General features: G+C 40.3%; 1 protein-coding gene across 5 annotated transcripts in view; it reads right to left on the reverse strand.

Moving 5' to 3' along the window:
* Dync1i1 (dynein, cytoplasmic 1, intermediate chain 1) overlaps positions 1-26,532 on the reverse strand; it is a 282,173-nt gene extending 255,641 nt beyond the window's left edge. For 3 of the 5 annotated variants that reach the window (XM_013035858.1, XM_013035857.1, XM_013035854.1), the window contains exons 1-2: positions 26,330-26,529; positions 24,688-24,695 (exon numbers count right to left, since the gene is read on the reverse strand). The gene's annotated coding sequence lies outside the window, so the exon portion shown is untranslated. Of the gene's footprint in view, positions 1-24,687; positions 24,696-26,329 lie in introns of all 5 variants that reach the window. The other 2 variants (XM_013035856.1, XM_013035855.1) reach the window with 2 other exon arrangements.

The following is a 26,532-nucleotide window of genomic DNA, read 5'->3' on the forward strand; positions in this document are numbered from 1 at the left end:
AAGAAATTCATACAAGACCTAAAACAGAGCTTCAACAAAGAACTTGAAGCCATCAAAGCTGACCAACTAGAAGGAAAAGAGATAAAAAACAAAGTAGAGAAAATGGAAAGACTTGGAAAAAATTATATTAAATGAAGTAAGCCAGACCCAAAGAAAAGTAGATTGTATGCTTTCTCTCATTTGTAAGAACTAGAATATGTCTATGATATTCTTAACAGGGGATCTCAATAACCCAATTGCTTAGTACATAGGACCACATATAATGAAGCACATCAACATGAACTCCAAGATATAAAAACAAGAGGTTCATATTATGTGCTGTCTGTAATATTTTTTCTTTTCATTTCTCTTAGTTTTCGGTACCTTGTGTCTTGTATATGAGATTAATCAATATATAGAAGGGAAAGGGAATCACAGAAACAGCAGGACAAAGATAAACCAATGCAACATTGATATTCACTTGTCACTATGTTGGATATCAACCTTACAACTTGGAGGGAGGGAGTAGAGAGGGGTAAGCAGGAGAAAAGGAGGGATGGGGTAACAATGATTAAAACCAATTGTACTCATTACCTTACCTATGTAACTGTAAGTCCCCCTACCCCCCTGCTCATCATCTTTTCAATAAAAATATTTTTTTTAAAAATGGAGTAGGGAGGTAGAGAAGATGAAACATGGATAAGAAACAGTAACATAGATGGGTGAATTTGATCTAAGTACATTATATTCAAGTTGTAAATAATCACAATTCAATTAGATTATTTTTTAAAAGACAAAGAAATATAAAGTCTAGTTATGGAGGTATTTGAGAAAGCCTTGCAAATACAGAAAAGCAAGTTTTATTTGATATACTGTACTAGGGCATGAGTGATCACAGCAGCTTTCTGAAAGGAAAAGTGACAACATGAAAGTAGAATTTGCCTGAGCCTATTCTTGTCCCTGCCTGCAGAACAGATTGAAGCTGAACTAGAGTAAGACAAGCTGCTCGGAGATAGTGCCAACATAGATCTCAGTCAATGCATGTGCAGTGGGACAGGAACTGGATGGGAGACAGAGTATAGATGAGAAACAAAGAGCCAAGAAGGACAAAGTCAATGTTGGTGGCTGCAAAACAGAAAGACTTTGTAAGAATTTCTTTTCGAGAATACAAAGAAGATGGTGATAAAAGAAGGCAAAGGAAATGATAAAAAAAATAGCATGCCATAATTTTGTTACCAATGGGATTTGGGGGAAGAATGCATAGATACACTACTACTGATGATATGAGAAGATTGAGAAGAAGCTGGAGCTATGGAATAGAGATTTGAACCATATCTACCCACAAAAGCTTTTTCATGTGAGTCATAGATATAAAGTCCATACAGAAGATAGGTAGATAGCAGAGAGGTGAAGAGGCCACTGAGAAGTACTCTGTCTAACAAGGCCGCTCGTACCTGGTTCCACTGATGGCCCACTTAGACGACCCATGCAGTTAGATCTTCTAACTTGTTTTTGTTGTTTTCAGAAATGCTGGTGGCTAAAATTTCAACACCAACAGGTAAAATTCCTGGTAGAAGAATTTTTCTAATTTGGGGAGGGGAAGGGAAATAACCAAATGCTGGAATAAGGATACAGGTTGACCCATTGTAACCATGAGATGTACAAGACACCATGTTGAAAAGGAACTTCACAACTTCTGGGGAGGTGGGGAGGGAAAGGATGGTAGGGGAAAAACAAAGGGGGGTAACAATGCTCAATAGTAAATGTATTCATTACCTTACTCATGTAACTGTAACCTCTCTGTATAGTATCTTTACATTAAAAAAACATTAAAATAGAAAATAAGATTCTAATTATACATGTCATCAAAGTTACATACATTTTGTCAATGTGGACCAATCTAACTGTTGTGGCTAAATTTTTGTTTTCTGCCATCAAAAGTGAAATGTATAATCAGAAAGATCTCTGTTTAAGCAACAATTATGTCATTCTAAGCCAGAGAAAAACTTCCTAGAAAACTCAACTTTCCCTCTTCAACATTTTCCCAGCAATTATCAACATTTTCTAAGTCAAAAATTTCATTAAGTACAGATGATTTTTGAAAGTCCACATCCTGTTTGAAATGTATAGAGCTACAATGGGTAAGGCCACAGCTCTACTGGGTTTTTCCAATTCTTCATTTTTGGATCCATTCCCAAACTGACACTTAGCCTCAACCTCCTGGGAGAACCAGATACCTAAAGAGAATTCTTCCTATCAAGGGGTTGGGAAGTACATGTTAGAGTAAATGAATGAGCCTTTACTCATAGGGTGAAATAGTGGCACAAAGTGCAGTGTCAGCATTGAATCCCACTGGCTTTCCCATGGGGCTGGCCAGACTAACCCACTAAATCTCCCTTCACTTCAAACAAAGAAAATTGTGGAGCAAAGCATGAAGGACATGAGTTATAGAGAGCCCTGTGGCTAATATAGGTCACGGCTCAGGCAAGTCTGATGTTTTCAACAGAAGAAAATAAGCATTAGAGCTAATTATTGTTAACTTCACACAAATCAAAAGCTGGTCTCTTCTTTTATTGACAAAATGGCAAGGGATCAAGGAAATAAATCAAAATTATTTTAGAAAACAAAAGGCTTCCCTGTTTAATTATCTAAATGTTCCTCCACCTGCAGACAAGGCAAGACTCTACTCCACCCAAGTTTTGGAATAAGCACAGATTAGCTTCACCCAACTCCATCCATTCTGGGGTCACTTGATGCACTTTTGCCCTGCCAGCTCAGGATCCCTCACAGCAGTCCTGCACTGTGAACTCCTTTTCCATTGGCCTCTCCCCTTTTCACTCTCTGAGCCTGGCTTCATTGCCAAATCCGCCCTTCCTGTTTGCTTCCACCACTCAACATGTTACCTCTTGCTCTCTGCAAACCCCTTGTTTCACCTCTGGTTGACCACAATCTCCTCTCCTCCTGTTTTCCTTTCTTTGTCTATGCCCAACTCAAAGCATATCAAATCATCTACATCCTTTACTCCCTAATCATAACCATAGCTTATAGACAAAAATAGTAAGAAGAATATAACTCACTTACTGGGGTTTGAACTCAATCTTGTTCTTATTATGTAGGTGTTCTTACCCCTAGGAAACACTTTTAGCCCTAATTTTTCCTATCCTACTTTTGAGATAAAGCTTCTCTTCCTGCTCAGGTTTGCGCCTTCACCATCCACCTATGGTAGACCTCCTGTGGCCTCTGACCATAACCTTCCCAATCTCAACCTCACAAGCAACTAAGATTATAGGCGTGAGGGATATTTAATGAACCTAGGTTATTTCTTAATAACCTAGGCAGTGAAGTTTGTTGCCATCACTAATAGTTTTGGTTTCTATCTCAATTCATGCTGAGACACCATTATATAATGACACCATGGTTGTCATTATACCCTGAGTGCAAATATCAACACAGTGACAAAAAGCACAGAAAACATTTCTGTGTAACTATGAAAACTGATTAATAGGTTGCTTTACTTTCCTGGTTTTGTTGTTCTTTTTTCTCTGTGTGTGTGTGTGTGTGTGTGTGTGTGTGTGTGTGGAGAGAGAGAGAGAGAGACATGGAGGGAGAAGGAAGGAGGGAGGAAGAGAGGGAGGAAGGGAGGGAGGGAGAGAGGGGGAGAGAGAGAAATGGCTTTGTTATTTAGCTGAGGCTGACCTCAAATTCACCAATGTCATTTTGATCTTACAAAGCCCAGTTGTATCTTGGGGACTTTAGCACCCTCAAATTGCTCTCTCACTTAAGCTACTTCTGATGACACACATTGATTTTTAAAGCCTGACTCAGAGACATGTTCAAATGCAATAGCTAGTATATATCTGAGACAAGCAGAAAAGGTCAGATAAGATGATGTTAAGTGAAATGAACCCCAAGATAAGGACACAAGTGGTTTTTTTTCTTTCTTGCTATTGATTCTAATGTATTTATTAGATACCACATGATTTTTTGTTGTTGTTTTGTATGTCCCTCCCCCATGGTATAATCAATGTTTTCACTGTATTTGATGTTGGTATAGTTTGGGGAGCGGAAGAGAAAAAAACAAATTGTTTAAATAAGGATACAGGTTGACCCACTGCAACAAATTGCAACAATGAGATGTACAAGATGTTATGTCGAAAAACAAACTTTATAATTTAGGTGGGGGAGGGAGGTGGGAAGCTGGAGGACTGTAGTTGTGAAGATGGGAAGAAAGGGATGGTAGGGGAAAATCAAAGGAGGAGGCAACAATGCTTGATAAGAAATGTACTCATTATGGGTTGGGAAGGTGGCTCAGTGGTGGAGTGCTTGCTTTGCATGCATGAGGCCCTGGGTTCGATTCCTCAGCACCACATAAGCAAAAAGAAAAAAGCTGGAAGTGGCGCTGTGGCTCAAGTGGTAGAGCACTAGCCTTGAGCTGAAGAGCTGAGGGACAGCATCCAGGCCCAGAGTTCAGGCCCCACAACCGGACCCCCCCAAAAAAAAGAAAGAAATGTACTCATTACTTGCTCATGTGATTGTAACCCCTCTGTATAGTATTTTCACAATAAAAAACTTAATTAATAAAACCAAATAACCTAAATGAGAGAATTTAAATTCTTTCTTTTAAGGAAAATGAAAACTGGAAGATACAGTAGTAAAATCTCTAAGCATAGAAAATTCAGGACAGGTTCACAAATTCTACAAGCTAAAATGCTTTAGAACTATCAAAAAGAGTTAAGGTCTCAGGGATAGATTAAAAAAATAGTAGAGGAGCATGGGGCTTCAGGAAAAGGTTTAAAGAACTCTGTGTGAGCTGGATACCTGTTGCACATGCCTGTAAGCCTTAGCAACTTAGAAAACTGAGGTCTGAGGATTATGGTTTGAAGTCAGCCAGAACAGGAAAGTCCTTAAGACTCTTATTTCCAATGAATCACAAAAAATTCTGGAGGTGGAGCTGTGGCTCAAGTATAGAGTACTCGTGTTAAACAAAAACAAACAAACAAAAAACTCAGGAATAACATGTAGGCCCTGAGTGGAAGCCCCAGGGCCTGCACAGAAACAACAACAAAAACCCTCAGGGTGAAAGAGTTCTCAGTTGGCTACACCAGCAAAGAGGTTTCTTCTTCCTCACTTTCCCACCATACACACATAGCAACAGGCTTGAGGCTGGTTTTGAAATAACAAAGACAAATTGTTAATAAACTACAGACTTTTCTCCAAGAATTTTTTTATTCTTTCGTCCTTTGGCTATTGCTGTATAATGTTTTCACTGTATTTGATGTTGGTATAATTTGTGGAGGGGAAGGGAAAAAACAAATTGTTTAAATAGGAATACAGGTGGACCCATTGCAACAATGAGATGTACAAGACGTTATGTTGAAAAACGAACTTTACAACTTTGGCTGGGGGAAGGTGGGGTGGGGGAGGGATGGGATGGGAAAGGATGGAAAGGGGAAACAAAGGAGGAGGCAACAATGCTTGCTAAGAAATGTACTCATTACCCAGCCCATGTAATTGTAATCCATCTTTATGGTATTTTCACAATAAAAAAAAAAGAATAAGAATAAGAACCTCAAAGATTACATAATCCGGTAACAGTATTTTCTAAATAGAAAAATTACAATGAATTTATCCAGTTTTACAACCATTAAATCCATGTCAGAACTTAATACCAGATCTCCTTATTCTTGAATAACTTTGTGAGATAATGCCTCCCTTTCAGTGTTCACTTACTCAAGATTTTACTTATTTTAAAACAAAGAAAGTTCTTCAATGAAAGGTCTTTATGGTGGATCCTCATCAGAAAATTTCTGGTCCAATCTTACTGTCATTCTCTCTCACCCTTTCTTGGCTGAGCACATAAATTGCATGAGGAAGTTGGTACCACAAAGAAAGCCTCTTGTGAAATTCTCAGGCATATCACCAAAGATAATACTGGGTGGTTTAAAGCACTGAAAAATTTTCATTTATTTTAGTAGAGAACTACTAGCACAATATATACACACCATTTTAAGTATCAATATTAATTTTTTTCTATGTTGTATTCAATTTTACTCTTTTAATTTTTTTTATTACTGTCAAGTTGCTATACAAAGTGCTGTACATAAGTAAGGTAATAAGTACATTTCTTGTCAAACTTGTTACGCCTTCCCTCATTCTTTTTTTTGGGGGGGGTCCGATCGTGGGGCCTGAACTCTGGGCCTGTGCACTATCCCTCAGCTCTTCAGCTCAAGGCTAGCGCTCTAACACTTGAGCCACAGCACCACTTCTGGCTTTTTTCTTTTTGTTTTTGTGGTGCTGAAGAATCGAACCCAGGGCCTCATGCATGCAAGGCAAGCGCTCTACCACTGAGCCACCTTCCCAGGCCCCCTTCCCTCATTCTTAACTAGGAAACCAGACAATATTTAATACAGGTAAGCCTTTGTTCTGCTTTTATTGAGTTTTTGAACTATGTTTAGTATTTGAACTATGTTTAGTATTACTATGTTTCCAGCAATACTTTCACTGCTTTATATTCTGAGTGACCCAAATTGTTCTGCTTAAAGTGTAACTTGAGCATTAGCAATTGCAGTGCATTAAACAAGAGAGACTAGAGCCCTTAGCACAGACTCATTATGCTAGAGAGCAAAATCAATCCATAGGGTATCTGCTCTCTCATCTAGTTAACTGGGTAGGAATGAGAGCCCTTAAATCTTAGAGGACTTGACAGCAAGGGCTATTTTTGCCCAAAAGTTGTGAGAAATATCGCCTTATTTCTGACCCCTACAGTGTATTCCACTAATTTATAGATTCAACATGCCTCTCTGTAGAAAAAGAATTTTTCCTCAATTAAGAGAATCAGTCATTCATATCTTAGAGTAGATCCCCTTGAGGAGACACTCAGATATCAAGAGTCCTTAGGACACGAGAATTTCAAGTAGAACTCTTGAAAGGGCATAAAACTAGAGATGGAACAGTTTGAATAACTAGAAGGATGTATTTTGGGAATGAGTCTCCAGGAAATAGGGTAGAAGAGAAAGAAGGGAACAGCATGAAGAAATCTAAAAAGAAGGACCACATGAAAGGATCCTTTAAAACCATAAACTTGGTCAAAGTAGATGGGAAAGTTGAATTGTCTGCTTATGCTTTACAACGAACAAAGCCAAAGAATGTCTTTCTTGTTTTGTGACAAATCCTTACATTTATAGTAAAGGAAATTCACTCTCTCATTCACCAGTACAGATGTGCATGACACACCTACTCCCAGCATCCCCTCATCCAGGAGACTATCTTTTACTAAATCACTACCAATACCGATCCATTGATACAATTTTTCCTGCCTGAATTACATTTTTAACCTGTTTTCTGACTCTAAAAGGACTAGATAGCAAAATCTATTCAACTTATAACTGACAGCCTCCATTGTTTATCTCAAGTAATAAACTTAGCAATCAAGAATGTATGGCTCAAAATGTCTTAAGGGTAAATCATCATGCTGAAGGTTGGCTTTTCTCCTTAAAATTTATACAAAAATAATCTGTACTTTAAAACAGAGCACTCTTACTGCATTTGCAGCTGTTTTCTCAGAGTTGCTAAGATGATAAATGAACATGTCTAAAAATAAATGTACTCTCAATAACCTGAAGGGCCGATCTTTAAAGCAACTGATAACAAGACAATCTTTAGACATGACTACCTTCAGCTGAGACTTGGAGTCCTGAGCCTGCTGTTCTTGGGGCCATATTGTCTGCGCAATCAAGTTAAATGAAAACAACACTGGTCAGTAGGCCTACTTACTGTGGACTCTTTCCTGACCTATAGAGGCTGTGAGCTAATGTGTGATACCAGGAACTCCTTACCCATCATAAGAGAAAATAAATGTAAACTCTCATCATAAAAGGAAATTAAATCCAGGCATCTGTGGCTCACACTTGTGATCCCAGCTACTCAGGAGACTAAGATCTGAGAACCTCAGTTCAAAGCCAGCCTGGACTGGAAAATCCAAGCAGGAAAATCTGTGGGACACTTATCTCTAATTATTCACACATACAAAGAAGGAGGAGGAGGAAGAGGAGGAAAGGGAGGAGGGGGGAGGGGAAGGGGGAGGGGGAGGCGGCAGCAACAGCAACAGCAGCTAGAAGCTGTGGCTCAAGTGGTAGAGCAATAGCCTTGAGTAAAATAACTCAGGGTCAGGGCCCAAACCCTGTGTTCAAGTGCTAGGACGAGGACAGAAAAAAAAAAGAAAAGGAAAATTCAGCATCCACTGATAAAATTAGGGAAGGACAAATTTTAATATTTAAAAAGCAAAAATAAATTTTTCTAATGTAAGTCAGCAACAATCATGCTCAGAAGAAGTCAACTTACTTCAATCTTTTAAAAATAGATTTTACCGTCAGGTGTCAGCTACTCAGGATGTTAAGATCTGAAGTTCATGGTTTAAAGCCAGCCTGTGCAGGAAAGTACATGTAACTCTTATTTTCAATTAACTACCATAAAAACCAAAAGTGGCACTGTATACTGTAGCTCAAGTAGTAGAATGCTAGCCTTAAGTAAAAATGTTCAGGGACAGCATCCAGGCTCTGAGTTCAAGCACCAGGGCCATCACCAAAAACAACAACAAAAAACCTCACATGTCAGCACCAGTGTCTTGTACCTATAATTCTAGTAACTCAGGAAGCTGAGATCTAAGGATTGAGGTTGGAAGCCAAAGGCAGGGAAGTTCAGAAGCTCTTATCTACAATTAACCACCAAAAAGTAGAAAATGGAGCTATGGATCAAGTGGTAGAGTTCCAGCCTTAATCTACAAAGCTAAAACACAAGCAGACCCTGAGTTCAAACCCCAGTATGATTGCTCATGTATGCGCACGCGTGCACACATACAAACACACACAAATTTGTATGCATTCCACTGAATTTTATGGACCACAATTGAAATGATCATGGAGGGAGAAGTACAAATAAAAAAGAGATATATAGAAAAGATACTAAAAGTAAACACCTTCCCAATTGAAGAGTTATTATTCAAAACCAAGTCTCTTAAGATAGTTAATCATTGCTTGTGTCTTTAGTTATATTCCTCCCATATCCCTTGACCCACTCTCTTGGTCTTAGAATCTTATTGGTGTATTCTGCATCTCTTAGATTGGTTCTTTGCTGTGTCATTCACATCTGTCAGCAATTTTCATCCCAATGTTGTTCCACAAGCAGTAAAAAAAATAAGACAGCTGAGAATAACACAGAGCAACTAAAGAGCCTGTAACTCAAAGTGGTCAATGGTTACCACTGTGTTCACAGAAGGAATAGCCAAAGCTTCAGAAAGTAGGTGAATTAAAGCATCAGAGAGACAGATTGGCATGGGTAAATGGTACATCATAGACAAAGAAGGAAGCATGAATAAAGGTGGAAAGGAAAGGAAGAGAATGACTAATCTGTGGGATTGAACACTGAGTATAAAGGAAGGTGAAGTGAGATGAGTTTGGAAATACAATTAACAACCAGATTCTTAAGGTTAAATGACCAGCGCTGCAGTTTGCACAGAAATGAAGGGAAGGCATAATGAGGGTCTTTCAGTGCTCAAGCCAGGAAAGCTCCAGGAAAACATGGATATATCGCTCACCCTATAGTCAAAGGCCTGCTGGGCCATGCATCAAAGGAATCTGAATTTCTCAGTAGGCAGAGGAAATTTGGAAACATTTGAACAAAGATAATACCCTATCATTTATTACAATTATATAATTCATACTGTATTCACTTTTCAAAGGAGAGGCTACAACTCACTGGTGGTGTACAACAACTGAGTGGTCACAGGCAGGAATTTCCTTATGAAGAGATTTAGAACTATTAGAAAGCACTGACAGTACTGCTCAGAACACCTATCATTTCATAGAACTTACTTTAAACACCCACATACATATTCATTTTTATATGCACCCTATTCTTCCCTACTACTTGAGCCACAATCTCAAGCCTTTTAGCTTTCATTCTTTTTCAAACATAGTCTCACATTGATGTTTGGGTAGTCTGGATAGCAATCCTCTTATTTATGCTTTAGATGAAATGACTTGTTCATAGTGCCACACCCAAGATATTTTTCCCTAGGCTAATCCTCTCAATCTCTGCCTCCTAAGTAGCTAGTTATAGGCATGCACTATCAAGCCAAGTTTTATTGTTTATTACTATTAGTAAAGGTTAAATGTTTAAAATCTGTTGGACCTCATTAATTCTAAAACATATAAATTTTAAATTCTAATGTTGATTCCTATCTTTGTACCTTGTCACTCAACACTTTTCATATCATGATCCCCATAGAGTCATAATGGTATTTTCACAGGATGTCAGTGAGACGAGAAAAGGTTGTTTACTACCAAGGGAGACTAATCAGGCTTTAACAATCCTCAGGACCATGAGATCAGTATCTGGATGCTCATGAATGTGTAATCCATTTGCAAATTCTACCACAGAATGACCAAAGCTCATAGTGCTACATGTTTAAATCAACCAGTGAGTAAAAGTAGAGGAACACAAAATGAATTGTCCCTAAATACTTCAAGCCATAAATATACCAGGGCAGGTATCCTTACCCAGATTAACCTACATTTTTAGCTACCCTAACAGGCTCAAAGGAGTGTAGGAAATCAACACTGCCAGAAATGCAGGGACATAGCATGCTTCCTGCAGAGCCTGCCAGCAGAAATGGTGAATGCCAGGACAGGATTTGGAAAATGGGTATTTGCCTCATTGGCACAACCTTTACATCTCTTTTAGAAAAACAGCCATCTGAAATCCTTGGCTACAAATGGACTGGCCTGGCAAATAGCATTCTGTACATGAATGGATAACTCCATGGTATGAGACAGCATTCACAACAGATTTCTCAACTGGCTCTAAAAGGCTTAAATGTGTCTGATACTACAAGTATTCTTTAATTCAAAAAGTTTTGAATTTAGCTACAGTTTCAACCATCTGTCTCTCGTGGTGAAAATAGGATATAGGCCTGTATATAATAGCTTTTAAAGAAAACCCATGTTGGTAGATAGAATTTTAAAATGAAAGACGAATTATATCACCATTTTCTAGATGATTTTACGCAGCGACAAAATATCTAAAATAAGCAGCAGTTGACATGAATGCTCCTACTTCCTTTGAGGTCTGCTCCTATCCCAGATCATTCCTGGACTGAGCATCACTTCAAAATGGACCATTTCTACTCAATCACAGACTTTCAAAGCAGCAGAATGGAGGCAATAAAGTAAGTCCTCCTATTTTAGTGACCACAGCAGAGGCAGTGAGGGACAGTGATAGATAGTACCTGTGAAGAATTTGGAAATAACGGAAATACGCAGAACCACTTTCTGAGATTTAAACTTTTCTGACATGGGGACATGTCTGACTTGGGACATCTCCCAAGTCACAACCACAAAGGAGAGTATCAGCTTTCAGGGGAAACCAAATAAAGCTAGGTGAACCAAATATCATGGAAAGCCACCAGATAATTAGTAAAATCTATACAATTAAAGGATAAAAAGAATCCTCGATGACAGAAGGGTCATGAATATTTGAGGTCTTTTTCCTCCAGTGTATTGATGGGAAAAGGGCAACATGACTGATCGTCATCCAGTCAAGAATGTTAACCCAGGTGCAAAGGCTCAGCCTGTAATCCTAGCTACTAGGAAGGCTGAGATCTGAAGGATCATAGTTCCAACGCCAGTCTGAAGGGGGAACAACAAATATCCACAAGACCCTATCTCAGCAGAAAAAAACATGGTTCTATACATCTGTTACCTAGTTACAGCAGGAAGTATAAAGTCTAGGCTGTCACTAGAGGAAAAAGTGAGACCCTTTCTCAAAAAATAACCAGAGCAAAAATGGCTGGAGGTGTGGCTCAAGAAGTAAAGTGCCTAATAATCATGAATCCCTGAGTTTAAACCCCAGAGCCACCAAAAGTTAGGATGTGATTAGGTAACCAGCATCACCTCGTCATGCCCTCAGTACGCGAGCATGCACCCACACTCATGGGCACACAGTCACCCGACCCCAGGTTCTTCTGGAAGATCACAGCACACTTCTCCCCACAGCTTCAGTCCCTGCTGTGCCCTGACTTTTCAAGGAGAAGGTGGGGGCAACGAGAAGGAGGTTAGGAAGATTTGCTCCTGTGAAAGAGACAGAAGAACATCTTGCCTGGGAAGATCTGACCAAAGTCACTTATGCTTCTGTAAAGCAGGCAGAGTCACGCTGCTTTGCAAAGCAGTCGTAAATTAAAATGTTTGCCCTCGAGAAATGTTTACCCCCTGAAAAACCATCAAGAATGTTGAAATTGCTAAGATTCAGGAAGTTCAAGTAATTTGGTTACATGATGCTAAATTTATCTTTTTATTAATGTATTTCATTTAAACTAGTACTAAGCCTCTACAAAGTCCAAAGTGCAGTTATAAAACCCATGGGAGTAACACAAATGGTCAAGAAAGAGTCTGTCTCACAAGCTCTTAACATGGTCTGGAAGCAGTTGCCATGGAGACTGGCAAAAACACATGACAAGGTAGAATGCACTACGATAGCATGCAGTCTCTGGATTGTGAAGTATGCTTCATGAAGGAGGAGCTGCAGGAGCTAGACATTGATGAGTGAGCAGGATGTGAACTAGGGAGCCCTTCCTGTGGAAGGAGAGCATTGTGGTTAAATGACCAAGGAAGGGGTCCCCAGCCTGTGTATGGAAAACACATAACTCAATGGGACTAGAGGATATGGCTGGATGGAGTTAGGATGGCAGAATGTGGGACAATGTGGGACATGCAATAGGTGATCCAGGAACATTGGTTCTTTTCTTCCAACCTACCTCATTGCCGAAGAAAATTATTATTCCTCATACAGGTTAGAATCGTATTGGGTACCAGGGGCTCATGTCTTAGCTACTCAGGAGGCTGAGATCTGAGGATCTCAGTTCATAGTCAGCCCAAGCAGCAAAGTCTGTGAGAGATTCTTATCTCCAATTAACCACCAAAAAGCAGAAAGTGGAGTGTGGCTCAAGTACTAGAGTGCCAGCTTTGAGCCAAAAACCTAAGGGACAGACAGTACACTAGTACTGACACTGAAAAAAAGACACACAGACCGACAGACAGAAAGAAAGAGAGAGAGAGAGAGAGAAAGGAAGGAAGGAAGGAAGGAAGGAAGGAAGAGAGAGAGGGAAGGAAGGAAGAGAGAGAGGGAGAAAGAAAGAAAGAAAGGAAGGAAGGAGAGAGGGAGGGAGGTAAACAAAGAAAAAGAAAGAGGAAGAAAGGAAGGAGAAAAGAGAAAAAAGGAAGGAAGGAAGGAAAGAAAGAAGGGGAAAAGGAAAGGACAAAGGAATAGAAAAGGAAATAAAGAAAAAGTAGGAATTTAGGAGGGAAAGCAAGCATTTCCTTGTTATGTCAATATAGTCTACTCAGTTGTGTTAATGCCAACACTAATATTAACACTTCCCTCACATATCACACCTTTGCTGTATAGGATGAAAAAGTGAGAAATTAAGCTTCCAAATAGATATATGAGCATGTGTGATACATTCTTTGCATAATAAAAAGCACATAGGGTGGAAACTCTATTAGCTATGTTATCTCTAATTTTCTCTTTTTATAGTCAAAGAATATGTTTGAGGTTTCCTGACATATGGCCTTTAATATCACCTATTTGTCTAGCCTCAGTTCAGGGGAAGGCATAAAAGACTCTAAATCACCAGGTGTACTAAATCATTACTGAATGGAAAAACAAAAACATAAATCAGTGAGAGAATAAGTTAAGTATAATGTTAGCTCCAGTTTCTTTGCTTTTAATGGTTATGACAAATTCTTCAACCCCATCTGACACGTCTATACTATTCTCAGTCTGACAGGAATTTATATTGCAGTGTTCGTTAACTGAACAAGTGAATGAACACGTTACAACTTGAACAGTCACTAGGAAAAGGAAGTAGACACAGATTATTACATTTAATTTCCAATTTCACAATTGTTCATTTTTACCAGCAGCAAGTAAATGGCCGAAACTTACCAGAAGAAAAAGTGATGCAAGGCTCTTCTAATGACTCATATATTCCTAAATTATGGGAGATGCAATGTAGAAATTGCCAAACAATGCTGTGACTTGTTATCAATGGTCTTTGTAGACAGCCCTCTCTGAAGGTAACACATTTGAAATTCTCTAGGCACTAAGAACTCACTACACACAGTTAACCCAGACTACTTTTTGAACAGCTTGAGTTAATATGAATTCTACTTCTCACTAGAAGTTGGGTTACAATTGATGTCTTTCCATATCTATTTGCTAATAGTAGAATCCTTGTACCCAGCCCTTTGGCTAGCACTTTGTTTCTTCAGTGTTGCCCACTTTGTGTGCAAACAGTGTTAGGGGAGGGGCAAAATCCAGGAAGAAACTGAGGTCACAGAGCGACAGTATCTACCAGATGACAGCATCTACCTCCATCACAGTCAGACTCTGGCTTGTCAAACTTTCACCTGTGTTGCTGACTCTAAGCACATGGATCTTCTAACTTGCTGGAATCCAACAAGCAGAATGTCCCCATGATTTGATCACAATGAATTTGTACCACTTTAGAGCTTAATTTAATGCATGGAACAACAGGGAAGTTAGGAAACATACCCTCCACAGACCCAAATTGAAGATGAGAATAGAAATCAGTTTTATACTGAAAGAGATCTTTAGCCTAAGATTGCACCACAACCTAGAAAAAAAGAACTGACAGAAAAAAAATTCTCTCCTTCATAATGATGTTGCCCTAGTCAGTCACTACCATCAGGCACAGACAGAAATAAGCTAACTGATCCAGACTCAGGAAAACTGGGCTTCTAGAATGCCAGGAATTAGCAAGCCCACATTGGGCCCAGACATCCAAAAGGTCATTTCCTTTATCTTAGGAAATCAATGTTTATACTAAACATAAGAAAGCAATCCAACAGAGAAAAACTCAATCCTACAAGAAATGGAGAATTAATTGATATTTATGTTTTCAAATCTTGTCGTAACAAAAGGAAGCAGTACATTTTTTCATGTCCCGTTTTACAGGTGAAGAAGATGAGGTGAAAGGAGGCAAAGTGACTTGTCAAATGTCACTGTGTAGTAAGTGGTGGAACTGAGACCTGAACCTCAGTCTCAGAAATTACATTCGTTTATTACTTTATCAGAATCACTTTGCATTGTTTTGCAATCAAAGCAAGTATAAGAACAAAAGAGGAGGATAAAGATTAAGACAACCATGCAAATATTTGTAAAAAAAAAAAAGAAAAGAAAGAAAGAAAAATGATAAAGGACTGTACCCAGGCCCAAGTTCAAGCCCCAGTACTCTTTCTCTTTCTCTCTTTCTTTCTCTCTCTTTCTCTCTCTCTTTCTCTCTCTCTCCATCTCTAACTCTCCATCTCTTTCTCACACACACACAAATAGTATATTTGCTAGTGAATGAATGCAGTAGATTTCTAAATAAGTAACTGACAAATATTACTAACATGTTAATCTGCATAAAGTTTCTGAGATCTGTATCCATGTCATTTATACATTCCATTCCTTAAACTAATAACTGCTATTTGTTTTGAAAAAAAAGGCAAATGTCTGGTTAGCCTACAAATTCAAAGAAGTCATTATTTTCTTAATTATTGATTCCTTCCTTTCTTTGAATCCCCATTGTACTTTGCCAAACCTGTCAGGAATTTAGCACCTTTAGCCATATGTGGTCACTATTTAATAAGCGAAATACATGACAATATACGACCACATCACAGATATTAAACTCTTCCAGTTTTCTAACTAGACATCAGTACATAGACCTATACCTTATTCATTTTCATACATACATACATATATATATATATATATTTATTGTAAAGATACTGTAGCTTTAGTATGGCTATGTTTGAGATTACTTGGAAGAATGCCCCAAACTGGGATTCCTAGGTCATAGGGGAGCTCTCTGTGGAGTCTTTTGAGGAACCTCCATACTGCTTTCCAAAGTGGTTGAACAAGTTTACACTCCCACCAACAATGCAGTAGGGATCCCTTTTGGCCACACCCCCTCCAGCATCTGTTGTTATTAGAGTTCTTGATTACAGCCATTCTAACTGGGGTGAGGTGGAATCTCAATGTTGTTTTGATTTGCATTTCTTTTATGGCTGGAGAAGTTGAGCATTTCTTCATGTGTCTATTGGCTATTCTTATTTCTTCTTCAGAGAGAGAAGTCTCTCTTTAAGTCTTTAGCCCACTGGGATACCTATCAATATCCCAACCTCATTCTTCAAGGAAATAGAAGAAGCAACCCAAAAATTCATATGGAACAATAAAAGACCCCAAATAGCAAAAACATTCCTTAGAAGAAATAACAGTGCTGGAGGACTATCAATACCAAACTTCAAACTCTATTCCAAAGCCATAGAAATCAAAACAGCTTGGTACCAGCACAAGAACATACCTGAGGACCATTGGAAAAGAACTGAAGACCCAGAAATGAACCCACAAACCTATAGCCACCTACTATTCGATAAGGGAGCTAAAAAATAGAATGGAAGAAAGACAGCCTCTTCAGTAAATGGTGCTGGCTGAATTCATTTAACGCCTGTAGAAAACTAAAGCTAGATCCTTATATATCACCCTGCACCGGAATCAAAGCCAAATGGATCAAAGACCTTGAAGTCAAAGCAGACACTCTGAAAACATTGCAGGAAGGAATAGGAGAAACTAGGGCTCCTTGGAACAGGCCAAAATTTTCTTAATAGATACCCAGAAACACAACAAATCAAAGAAAGTTTGAACAAATGGAATTCCATGAAACTGCAGAGCTTCTGCATGGCAAAGGACATAATAAACAAGATTAATAGAAAGCCCACAGATTGGGAGAAGATCTTCACTAGCCACACAATGGCCAAGGGTCTCATATCTAAAATATACTTAGAACTCAAAAAATTAAATCCCCCAACAACAAGTCCTCAAAGAAATAACCGCCCAATTAATAAGTGGACCTTATTCATTTTCAAGTATGGGCCAGGTACTCATTCTTGCTCATAACTGGCATTCTATAAGTACGAGATAAATATGCTTCACCGGAAATTTTTGTTAATCTCTTGGAAAAACCAATGCTTTTTGCTAGTTATCATCAATAAAAAAGATCTAGATTTGTGAGCTCAATTTTCCAGGAATCTATTATTTCTGGCAATGCTAAAATCACTCAAATTCGTTTCATATTCTAAACAGGTGTTCTCTCAGATATACCAGAGTTAGATGAGATATGTGGCTATATATCCATTAGGGATGCTCCCTTGAGTCTGTGGTTACCTTCGCAACAGATAGGTCCCATGTACTTTCCTCTCTTTCATAGTCACTTGTTCATTACAAAACGTCCCTTTCTGGGGCTGGGAAGGTGGCTCAGTGGTAGAGTGCTTGCCTTGTATGCTTGAGTCCCTGGGTTCAGTTCCTCAGCACCACATAAGCAGAAAAAGCCAGAAGTGGTGCTATGACTCAAGTAGTAGAGTGCTAGCCTTGTGCTGAAGAGCTCAGGGACAGTCCCAGGCTCTGAGTTCAGGCCCCACTACCAACAAAAAAACACTTTCCTTTTCTATCCCTTAGATCTACACTTAAGGCCTCCTTTGAAGTCAAGCAAGATCATTTACTGGGTTTGACCAATGAGCTGTAATTAGAGTTTGCAATGTGTCACTTCTGGGAGGAGGCCTAATACTCAGAATGCAATTTGCCACAGGGATCAGAGAAAGAATATCTCAAAATGAAGCCTCTCTTGTCACAATGGACATGAATAATGAGCAGGAAAATCTTTCCTTGTGTTGTTCTGCTGAGGTTTGAGAGTTGTTTACTGAAACATCAGGATTCAGCCTAACCTGAACAGTCTGCCCTTGTACCCAACTCCATCCCTGTGAGCCAGGTTTCTGGTATTTTCACCTTTCTTGAATTAGGGTTGGGAAGTGTCAAGAACCTTTCCTTCACGGATCTCAGTCAAATACAACTGTGGAATGTCCTGTGAGGATGATAATAAGACAATGTTCTCACTAACCAAAGTCACCAGAAAATGTGCTCTGGCTAAAGCAACATTCATTCTGTATTTTCCCTTAGAGAGGAAAATACATATTCTCCATGTCCTGCTCATATCTACCTGGCCAGCATTCAGGAGGTGATCATGGACCTGGTGTCCTCTTTCCAATATCCTGAAGGATCCCCCAAAGTCAAGTTTTTCTCCCAAGTTACAGAGGTACTTGGTTCAGTATGGGTAGAGTATACCAGTGAAAAAGGAAATTGGAAGAGTACCTTCCTTCCCACAGACTGCTATGTTTGTAATCAGTCTTTCCTACCTTCTTTAAACTAAAAAACTGTAATTGTTTGGCCCTCAAATTGTAAGTATTCATATTTTTTATTTTAAAATGTAAGAGGCCCTTAAAGGAAATGAGCAGTTTCCTTCCACCCTCTGAACTTGATGGCATAAGATACAAGATTTTTACCCTTATATGATATGTCAGTTACTTTTCAGCAGTATTTGGGAAAATATTGAGAAGCTTAAAAGAGGAGAAAATCTGTAAGTACTCAAAACCCCAAACGTTGTCCTTGTGTGGTCCAAGTTTGCATCGGGAGATTTAGTTTGGCATTTTCACTTATGTAAATAGAGTCTCTCTTTCCTCTGAGCCCAGAGGCATTCAAGCAGGAGGATCCTTTTTCCAAATCAGGGTAACCTATACCTTCTGAAAGTGAATGAAGTCACACTTTTAAAGGAAGCAGGCAGAGAAGTATTTTGTTATTCTTCTTCCACAAAATACACACCAGTTCCCACAACCCCTTGCTATTTTGATACTGATGGACTGAATAGTGAAACAGGAGAGGCTAGTCATTTTCAAAGAGGACTTGGTGTCAAAACTCACCTCACTGGGCCTGCTGTGTTTTCCGCCAGCCAAACCCACCAACTATTGACATTCCACAAGTGGATTGTGAGACAGAATCTCAGGTCATCTGAACTCACATTATTTTCAACATTCAACAACTTGATAAACATTTAAACATTTCCATATGGTGCACTATAAGATCTAAAAGTACATTCTATAGGAGAGGACTGCATTCCATTCCCACAAGTAAAATCTTCATCTTGTCCAACAAAGCAATAGGCACTATTTCAGGATTAAGCAGACAGTCTAATGAAAGCTGTAGATGAAGGGTTTTTATAATGTTGTGTCATTAGAGCTATTTCTAATATACTCATTGTTCTCATGGCATTAGAATAAAACAGACATTTGTTAACAAATCAAGATTTCCCTCCTCTTTCAGCAAAAAGGAACTAAGGAACAGGGGTGGTGTCAGATCAAAGCCGCATCATAACTAGCCTAAGGGAATCCTAGAAGAAAACACATCCCAGCCCTCATTTCCAGAAGGGAGAGTGTCCAAGATTCCTCTTAGCCATGCAGAAATGCTCCACACAATGGTGATTCAGGAAGGCAAGGCTTCCAGAATTGTGGGTGCAGTCATACTGGGAAAAGATGCACAATGGATACTATGTTTCAGGAAGTTAAATATTTTTTACTAAACAGATTTAAATGGTCCAAGGGGAAAGAACTCAATCTTATAAGAAAGTTAAGTGGGAGTTATTCTGGCTAAAATTTCAAGTCAATTAAAGCTTGTTGAGTTTATTGTCTTGTGAGACCTTCTATTAGAAGATGAAAGGCAAGGTCAAGGAACCTAGAGTCTAGAAGGGAAAAAGGTATGCCCATAAATAAGAATAAACTGAATAGTTTACTTTTGGTTCAAAAAGAAGGTAAGATCCTATACATCCCAGAGAAGATCATTCTTGGCTGATTATCAGTGAGATGGTAATTACAGTAGGATAATGAAAAGAAAAGTATCCCTCATGCATGAATATATACCGTGTATCAGACCTTGTGCACTCTTTGTCTTAGATCATCACAATTTCATGAGCCAGGCATCATTATTCCCTTTTAACAGATGAATAAACTGAGGCTTACAAGGCAGTAAGTAGGACATCTCATCTGTACTTCCAGTACTTTATGGCTGCCTGTAGATCTCATTCTCTTATTATCTTACAAAGAAGGACAGAGAAATGGTTTAAATTACCCATGGAAAATCTCACCAGTGGGAAAACCAGAATATCTAAAGGAAAGGTTCTCTATCCTGACATAATTCACATTTTAGACCAGATAATTGTTTGCTCTAGGATCTGTCTTATCCACTGTAGAAATATCTGGGGGCCCCTTTCCTACCTCCCTTATCATAAAGGCCCTTCTTCCACACTTTTATTTAAAGCAAACAACCCCCATACCCAAATCTTAGTGATGCCTTACCATAAGATTGATAATATCCTTGTGTTAAAGAACTTCTTCATCCACTTTTTATACTGAAGTTATTACAGTATTTAGGTTTAATTGGACTCCATAAAATTTTTATTTTTAATTCACAATTCACAATATTTAATTCACAATGTCCTCAAAATCATATTGATTGCAATTTAAATTTATGATAAAAAATTATCCCTAAAATGTGTGATGGCAACAGAGTGGCAGAATTTAAAAAAAAAAAAAACTCAGGATCATAGGGGAGAAAAAAGGGTGTTGAAAGCCATGGAGTTGAAGCATAAGGAAATATTCTGGTACCTGTTGCTAGGCAGATCTGTCAATCAACTGGGATCAGGCTCTATGGAGCCTGAGTACATTTACTTGTATTACAGAGAGTGCCTTTAACAGAAAATGTTGTTATCTGTTCTTGTCATCCAGATGGCATGAGCCCTTCTGCCCTCCACGATAAATAATGAGCTGTTATATTACCACCAGACCACAAGGAAAGACAAAAATGTTAAAAACATAAGGGATATTTTGGAAGCAAGAGCAACTGCTTGAGAGGGTTTCAGATTTGCTATGACCTGAACACAGCACACAGAGATTAGGAGTAAGCAGAGGGCCTTCCAGGATTTAGTACTAAGCCTCCATTATGGATCATGACCCAGCCATTATATCTAGTGCAAATCAAAGAAAGCTTTGATTTGCAATTGTCCAAAAGCAAGTAAAATAGTCTTTGGGCTGAATTAGGTAAGGGCTGCTATACACTTGCCATTCAACAAAGATGCCTAGCCATATGTGACAGTCACATGAGTGGAGTTTCATCTTGAAAGAAACTAGGGCTGGTGTATCCCCTACCACACTGAAAGATGTATTATTTCCTTGTTGCCTTTGATAACAGTTTAGGCTTTTCCTATCAGTGTGTGAGCGTGTTCTTGAGGAACACTCAGTGCTGCCACAACCCACATAGATAGAGAAACAATGAGAAGCTGAGGGAAGAGAATAAACAGACTTTAGAATCAGGATGATCTGCATTTGCAATGCAACACTTCCAATAGCTGGCCTCAGGTGGCCTCGGTCGAGTGACTGAATCTTCCATGCATTTCTTTGTTTGTGTAAGTAGATAAAAATGTCTACCTTACAAGGATGTCAGGACCATTCGATGAATGGACACAGCAGTAACAAAGCTCTAATTATGCACAGGGTAAGTGACCAATGAGTAAAACAGAACTCAGGCTGCCTAACACACCAAGAGACCTAACTTAGTGGCAGCCTGGGTTGGTGAATAGTGTTCTTGACACCCAGACTTCTGGGGTCTTGATATGATAATCAAGAAGAGATTTTTCTTATTGTCTGGTTCTGGCAAGTAGTTTTGCTTTGCCTATAATACATTTGATGAGGGTGGCCTTGTGCCTCTCCCCTTTGCTAAACATTGAATATAAATATAATAGCCGGGCACCAGTCACCATGCCTGTAATCCACTCAGGAGACTCAGATCTGAGGATTTCAGCCAGCTCGTAGACAGCCCAAGCAAGAAAGTCCTTCATAAGCTTATCTCTAATGAATCAACAAAAAGCCAGAAGGGACAACACGTTGGCCCTAAGTTCAAGCCCCAGTACTAGCGTGTATGCACATACAAATAGTAGTTCTTAATATATATATTTTTAATCATACTTTATTTCCCCACCAAAAGTAAAACCTACATTTGTGCATAAATGCACCATCTTACTGGGATCAGTGACTATCGGAAAACTGCTCATGGGCCTGCTCATGGTGTCTGTTGATTTTAAGAAGCTTCCCCTACACACACACACACACACACACACACAAAAACAGCACACAAGGTGCTATTAACTTGTGGGCTCTTAGAGATTAACACCTGGGAAGTTGCGTCTGCATCCCAAGGCAAGCTTCACTCTGACATTCTGGTGACTGGCTTCCTGCATAGAAGAAGCAAAGGAAATGATTCCAGGGCATATATGAAATATCTCCAGTCAAGAGGAATAGTTTTCATATGAGCTGGGTTTATACTTTACCAAAAAAAAAATGAGAGTTTTCTTTGAATTAACCTGTTTTTTTGTTTTTTTTGGGGGGGGGGTCCGGTTGTGGGGCCTGAACTCTGGGCCTGGGCACTGTCCCTCAGTTCTTCAGCTCAAGGCTAGCACTCTACCATTTGAGCCACAACGCCACTTCCGGCTTTTTTCTTTTTGCTTATGTGGTGCTGGGGAATTGAACCCAGGGCCTCATGCATGCAAGGCAAGCGCTCTACCACTGAGCCACCTTCCCAGCCCCTAACCTTTTTTTTTTTAAGTCAACTAGATATTCATTTGCCCCAGCTAAATTCCCAAAAGTAGACAAGCTTTCACATTTCCTTTTTTAAAAAATGTGTAATGCTTTTCTAATTGAATTGAATTTATTAGCTTACATTAAGCTATACAGAAGATGATTTCATCACAATGAAATGTCACACATTTCCATTTATGTATAAAATATATTCACTCAATCCCTCTTATCATTCTCCCATACCTAGTTAGCCCTTCTCCTTTCCTAACCTAAGTTCAAGAGGTCTCATTTTTCTATTTTCATACTCACTGACCATCTATTTCAATATTATCCATCCTCTTTAACCCTTATTACCCCACCTCTTTCTCCCTAATACTCCTCCACAAGGAGTCTGTTTCTCTTCTCCTATTGAGCTTTTATTGAGTTTCTTTATGTTGTTTTCCTCTGTCTTTGCAGTATAGGGAGATGCAGAAGTCACACAGTTTTCTAGTAAATGGGATCTCTGGTCAAAGAAGAAAGCATATAGGGGGCTTTTGATATCTGTAAACCATCATGGATAATTGGCTAGTTTAAAACCAACACAATATATTATTTCAGGAGACAAAGTTGACTTTGAGTTTAGCTGCCAATCAGGCAGCCGCAGTGGAAATAACAACAACAACAACAACAACAAAATGGCTACATTTGTGGCTTCAAGGAAATAATGGTTTGAGGAAAAATTTCAGCCAATATAGAAGTAGAAATTTTCTGTCTGTTTTGTTTTTATAGCAGGTATTAATCAGAATGGATGGGTTCTGAATGTAGAGTTGCCAGGTAGACCTGGTTGGAATCCTCCCTCTGCCAATTATTAACCATGACCTTGAGTTTATAACTGAATTCAGTTTCAACCTGTATAAAATAGGGAGCATGATTTCTACTTCATGGTATTCATCTAAGGATTAAAAAGAAATAATCTTTCCTTGACCAAAAATAAACAAAAGCCTAGGATTCAATATCTGAAAATAAACCAGTGGAATTGCCTTATAAGATAGAAGCTTAGGTAAGAATCTTGACCTGGCGCCAAGCTTCCTATGTTCAAGTTGGCTTTACCACTTGAGCAAGCCTTGGGAAGCTACTTGTTATCTTCTTGTCACATCATTTTCCTCTAATTTCTTAATTTGTAAAATAGGATTGCAAACAATAATGGCCTCATATGATTTTTATGAGATTCAAATGATACACATGTGGAAGACTTTAAAATGAACTGAAATTGTAAAATGAGGTGCTCAATACATTTTTGTTATTACTGTCAACATTTGTCTTATTTGTGGACATAAAGTGTAGAAAAACAAGGAAGATACTCATGTTTGCAGCAGGTGTGTGATGCCCTTCATTTGATACTAAGTTAACAACAGAAAGGAGGAGAAAGAACAATCCAGAAGGACAATAGAGCGGCGCCTGCACATACAGTTTCTGCACAAGGCAGACTTGGGTCAATAGCTTGGCATACCTTTTACAGGACTGCTCTACACAGCTTAATGTGTATGGACAGAGCATATGAATTTCCCAAGATTTCCACTACTCAGAACTAGCAGTCAGGGGAAGGACTAGTTGATCACAGGTTGACTTAGAAAGAAGTATTCTGGGGAAAAGTACTAGGGAGCAAGTTCCTAGTACCTCTCTTAGATATAAAACACTATGGGAGAAAGAAGTAGAGCTGAAATTGAGGACCACAAACCAGTGGCCTAACTCTGCTAGCTTCTTCCAGAGGGTTGAGTTTTCTCTCTTCTGCCTGTATCTGTAACTATGATTATATCTAATGATGTAAACTTTTGATGACCAAAAGGAGCTTCAGGTGTATTTTCAGTAGGAAAATTTAAAAATAAAATTAGGAGTGGGGCAAGGCTTATTGAGCCATCCCTTTTCTCCTCCTCAAGAGGACAGTACAAAAGAGGCTGCTGCAGCCCAGACATTTAGGAAGAATTCTAGAAGCAGGTGTAGCAGTGTCTGAGGCTTGAGGCAAAGAAGAGATGCAATCGATGTTCTAGACGCAAAATGGGGCCTAGAGATGGACAAACAGGATAAGTCTGCACTGAGTCCTCCAACCATATTAAGAAACCATGCTAGAGAAAACACTGGATTTTTAGATGAATAGCACCTGGAGCCCTGGTTCCCCAAATCCTCAGAAGTCCTGGCCAGGCCGGTTGCAATAAAGAGAACATAGTGTCTTACTGCTTGAGAGTAATCCACTTTATCTTATTAAGAATCGTGGTTTGTGGTGCATGCTGATAAGCCTAGTTTCTCAGAAGGCTGAGATCTGAGGATCACAGTTGGAAGCCAGCTCAGGAAGGACTGTCCAGGAAACCCTTCTGTCCAATTAATTAACTAGCTAACAACAACAACAAGGTGAAAGTGTAGCTGTAGTTCAAGTGGTAGAGAGTTAGCCTTGAGCAAAAAAGCTCAGGCACAGCCCCCAGCACCAGTGTGCACGCACACTGTACACACAAGGAAGAGCAGACTTCAAGTCCTTTTCCCAAGGCAAACTTTTTGAAGCAAACTTGGCATTGTAAATAAGGGGGAGGGCCTATCACTCACATTCTCACTGTCCCTACCCTGGGGAGGCAATCAGCAGTGTGTGTTCCCATTGCCAGTTCGCAAAAGTGGTTACTGTGTTTCTTTCTCTACAGTTTCCACAATTGCACAGAAAGTCCAGACATACACACAGTCCCCCTCATCTGTTTTACGAGCAGAGGATGTCTACTGCAGTTCCTGTGGCCTGGCTGTTGAGCTTAGCTTCCTACTAGGCTGGAATGTTTGGAAGCAATTTTTCACAACTCTGTCTACAGCCATAGCTCTTGAAAGGCAATTGCAAGCAAGAAAATGGCTGGCTACTTGCTCCTACCCTTTATTTAGGTGTGGTAAGAGGCCAGGACAACACATCTACTCCATCTTCTGCCTTTCACGGAGTCTCTGATTTCCTCAGTCATTTCCTGCCCTGGCCCTGAGTCTCTCTTTAACCTTATTAGCCAAGGTACCAGTCACGAGGCCCCGCACACTGCGCTGCCACCGGGGCTGCGGGGAATCACTGCCCTTATGGTGATGACGCACAGATTTACCAGGACAGAGCGGTTCCGCTTCCCAGTGGGAGTGGGTTGCGGGGAGCGGGCTGGAGAGCCCCCCGCAGCCAGGAAGGTGTTTACCAAAACGCATCCCCCTCCACACTCGTTTTTTTTGTAATCGAGAAGGAAACTGGCATTTTCTTGCGTGCTTGAATGTTTAATTAAAGCCCTGCTAACTTGGCGGGTAGCAACCGCATCCAGGAGCTGGGCAGACAGCTCCGACAAGCAATCAGACGGCATCCTCGCCTCCCTCCGCAGCTCCCCGCCCCGGGGGCCGTCAGCTGGAAGCTCTCCGGGGTGCAGATTTCACAGCTGCTCGCCTTCTGTCTGAGCGGAGCGGGCAGGGAGGGAGACCCAGGCGGGGCGCCCCGGGGATGCCCCTCCCGGGAGCAAGGTGGGCGCCAAGGTGACGACCTCGTGACCCTTCCTCCTCGGCACGAGCCTCTCGGCTTCTCCCTGAGCGGCCACAGGGGCTGTCGCTGGGGGGGGGGGGCTCTGGGCCGCCTTAGGGCACCGCGGAGTATGTAGGAGCCTGGGGAGGGGGCCAGGGCAGGGCGCAGCGCAGGCTGCAGCGGTCGCCGACGCCGCTGCCGGGCTCCCAGCGCAGGGCGCACGACCCCGGGGCTGGGGAGGGGCGCGGAGGGGCCGGCGCGCAGACGCGACCTGCGGCAGGGTTTTTACCTGGGCAGCGGCGGCTCTGGGGTCTGGCAGGCGGCGACTCCCGGGCTCTGGCGTGACCGTGGCGGAGCAGCCGAGGGCGGCGGGCCCGGCCAGCAGGATGTGCTGTCTCACGCTGCGCCCGCCGCTAGGCTCGCGCTCCTCCCGGAGCAATCACTTCCTCCCTCCGCCAGCCTGACACTGACAGCTCCCGCAGCACCCGGGCT

Source organism: Dipodomys ordii, unplaced genomic scaffold, assembly GCF_000151885.1.
Source record: "Dipodomys ordii isolate 6190 unplaced genomic scaffold, Dord_2.0 Scaffold227, whole genome shotgun sequence".
Classification (NCBI taxonomy): domain Eukaryota; kingdom Metazoa; phylum Chordata; class Mammalia; order Rodentia; family Heteromyidae; genus Dipodomys; species Dipodomys ordii.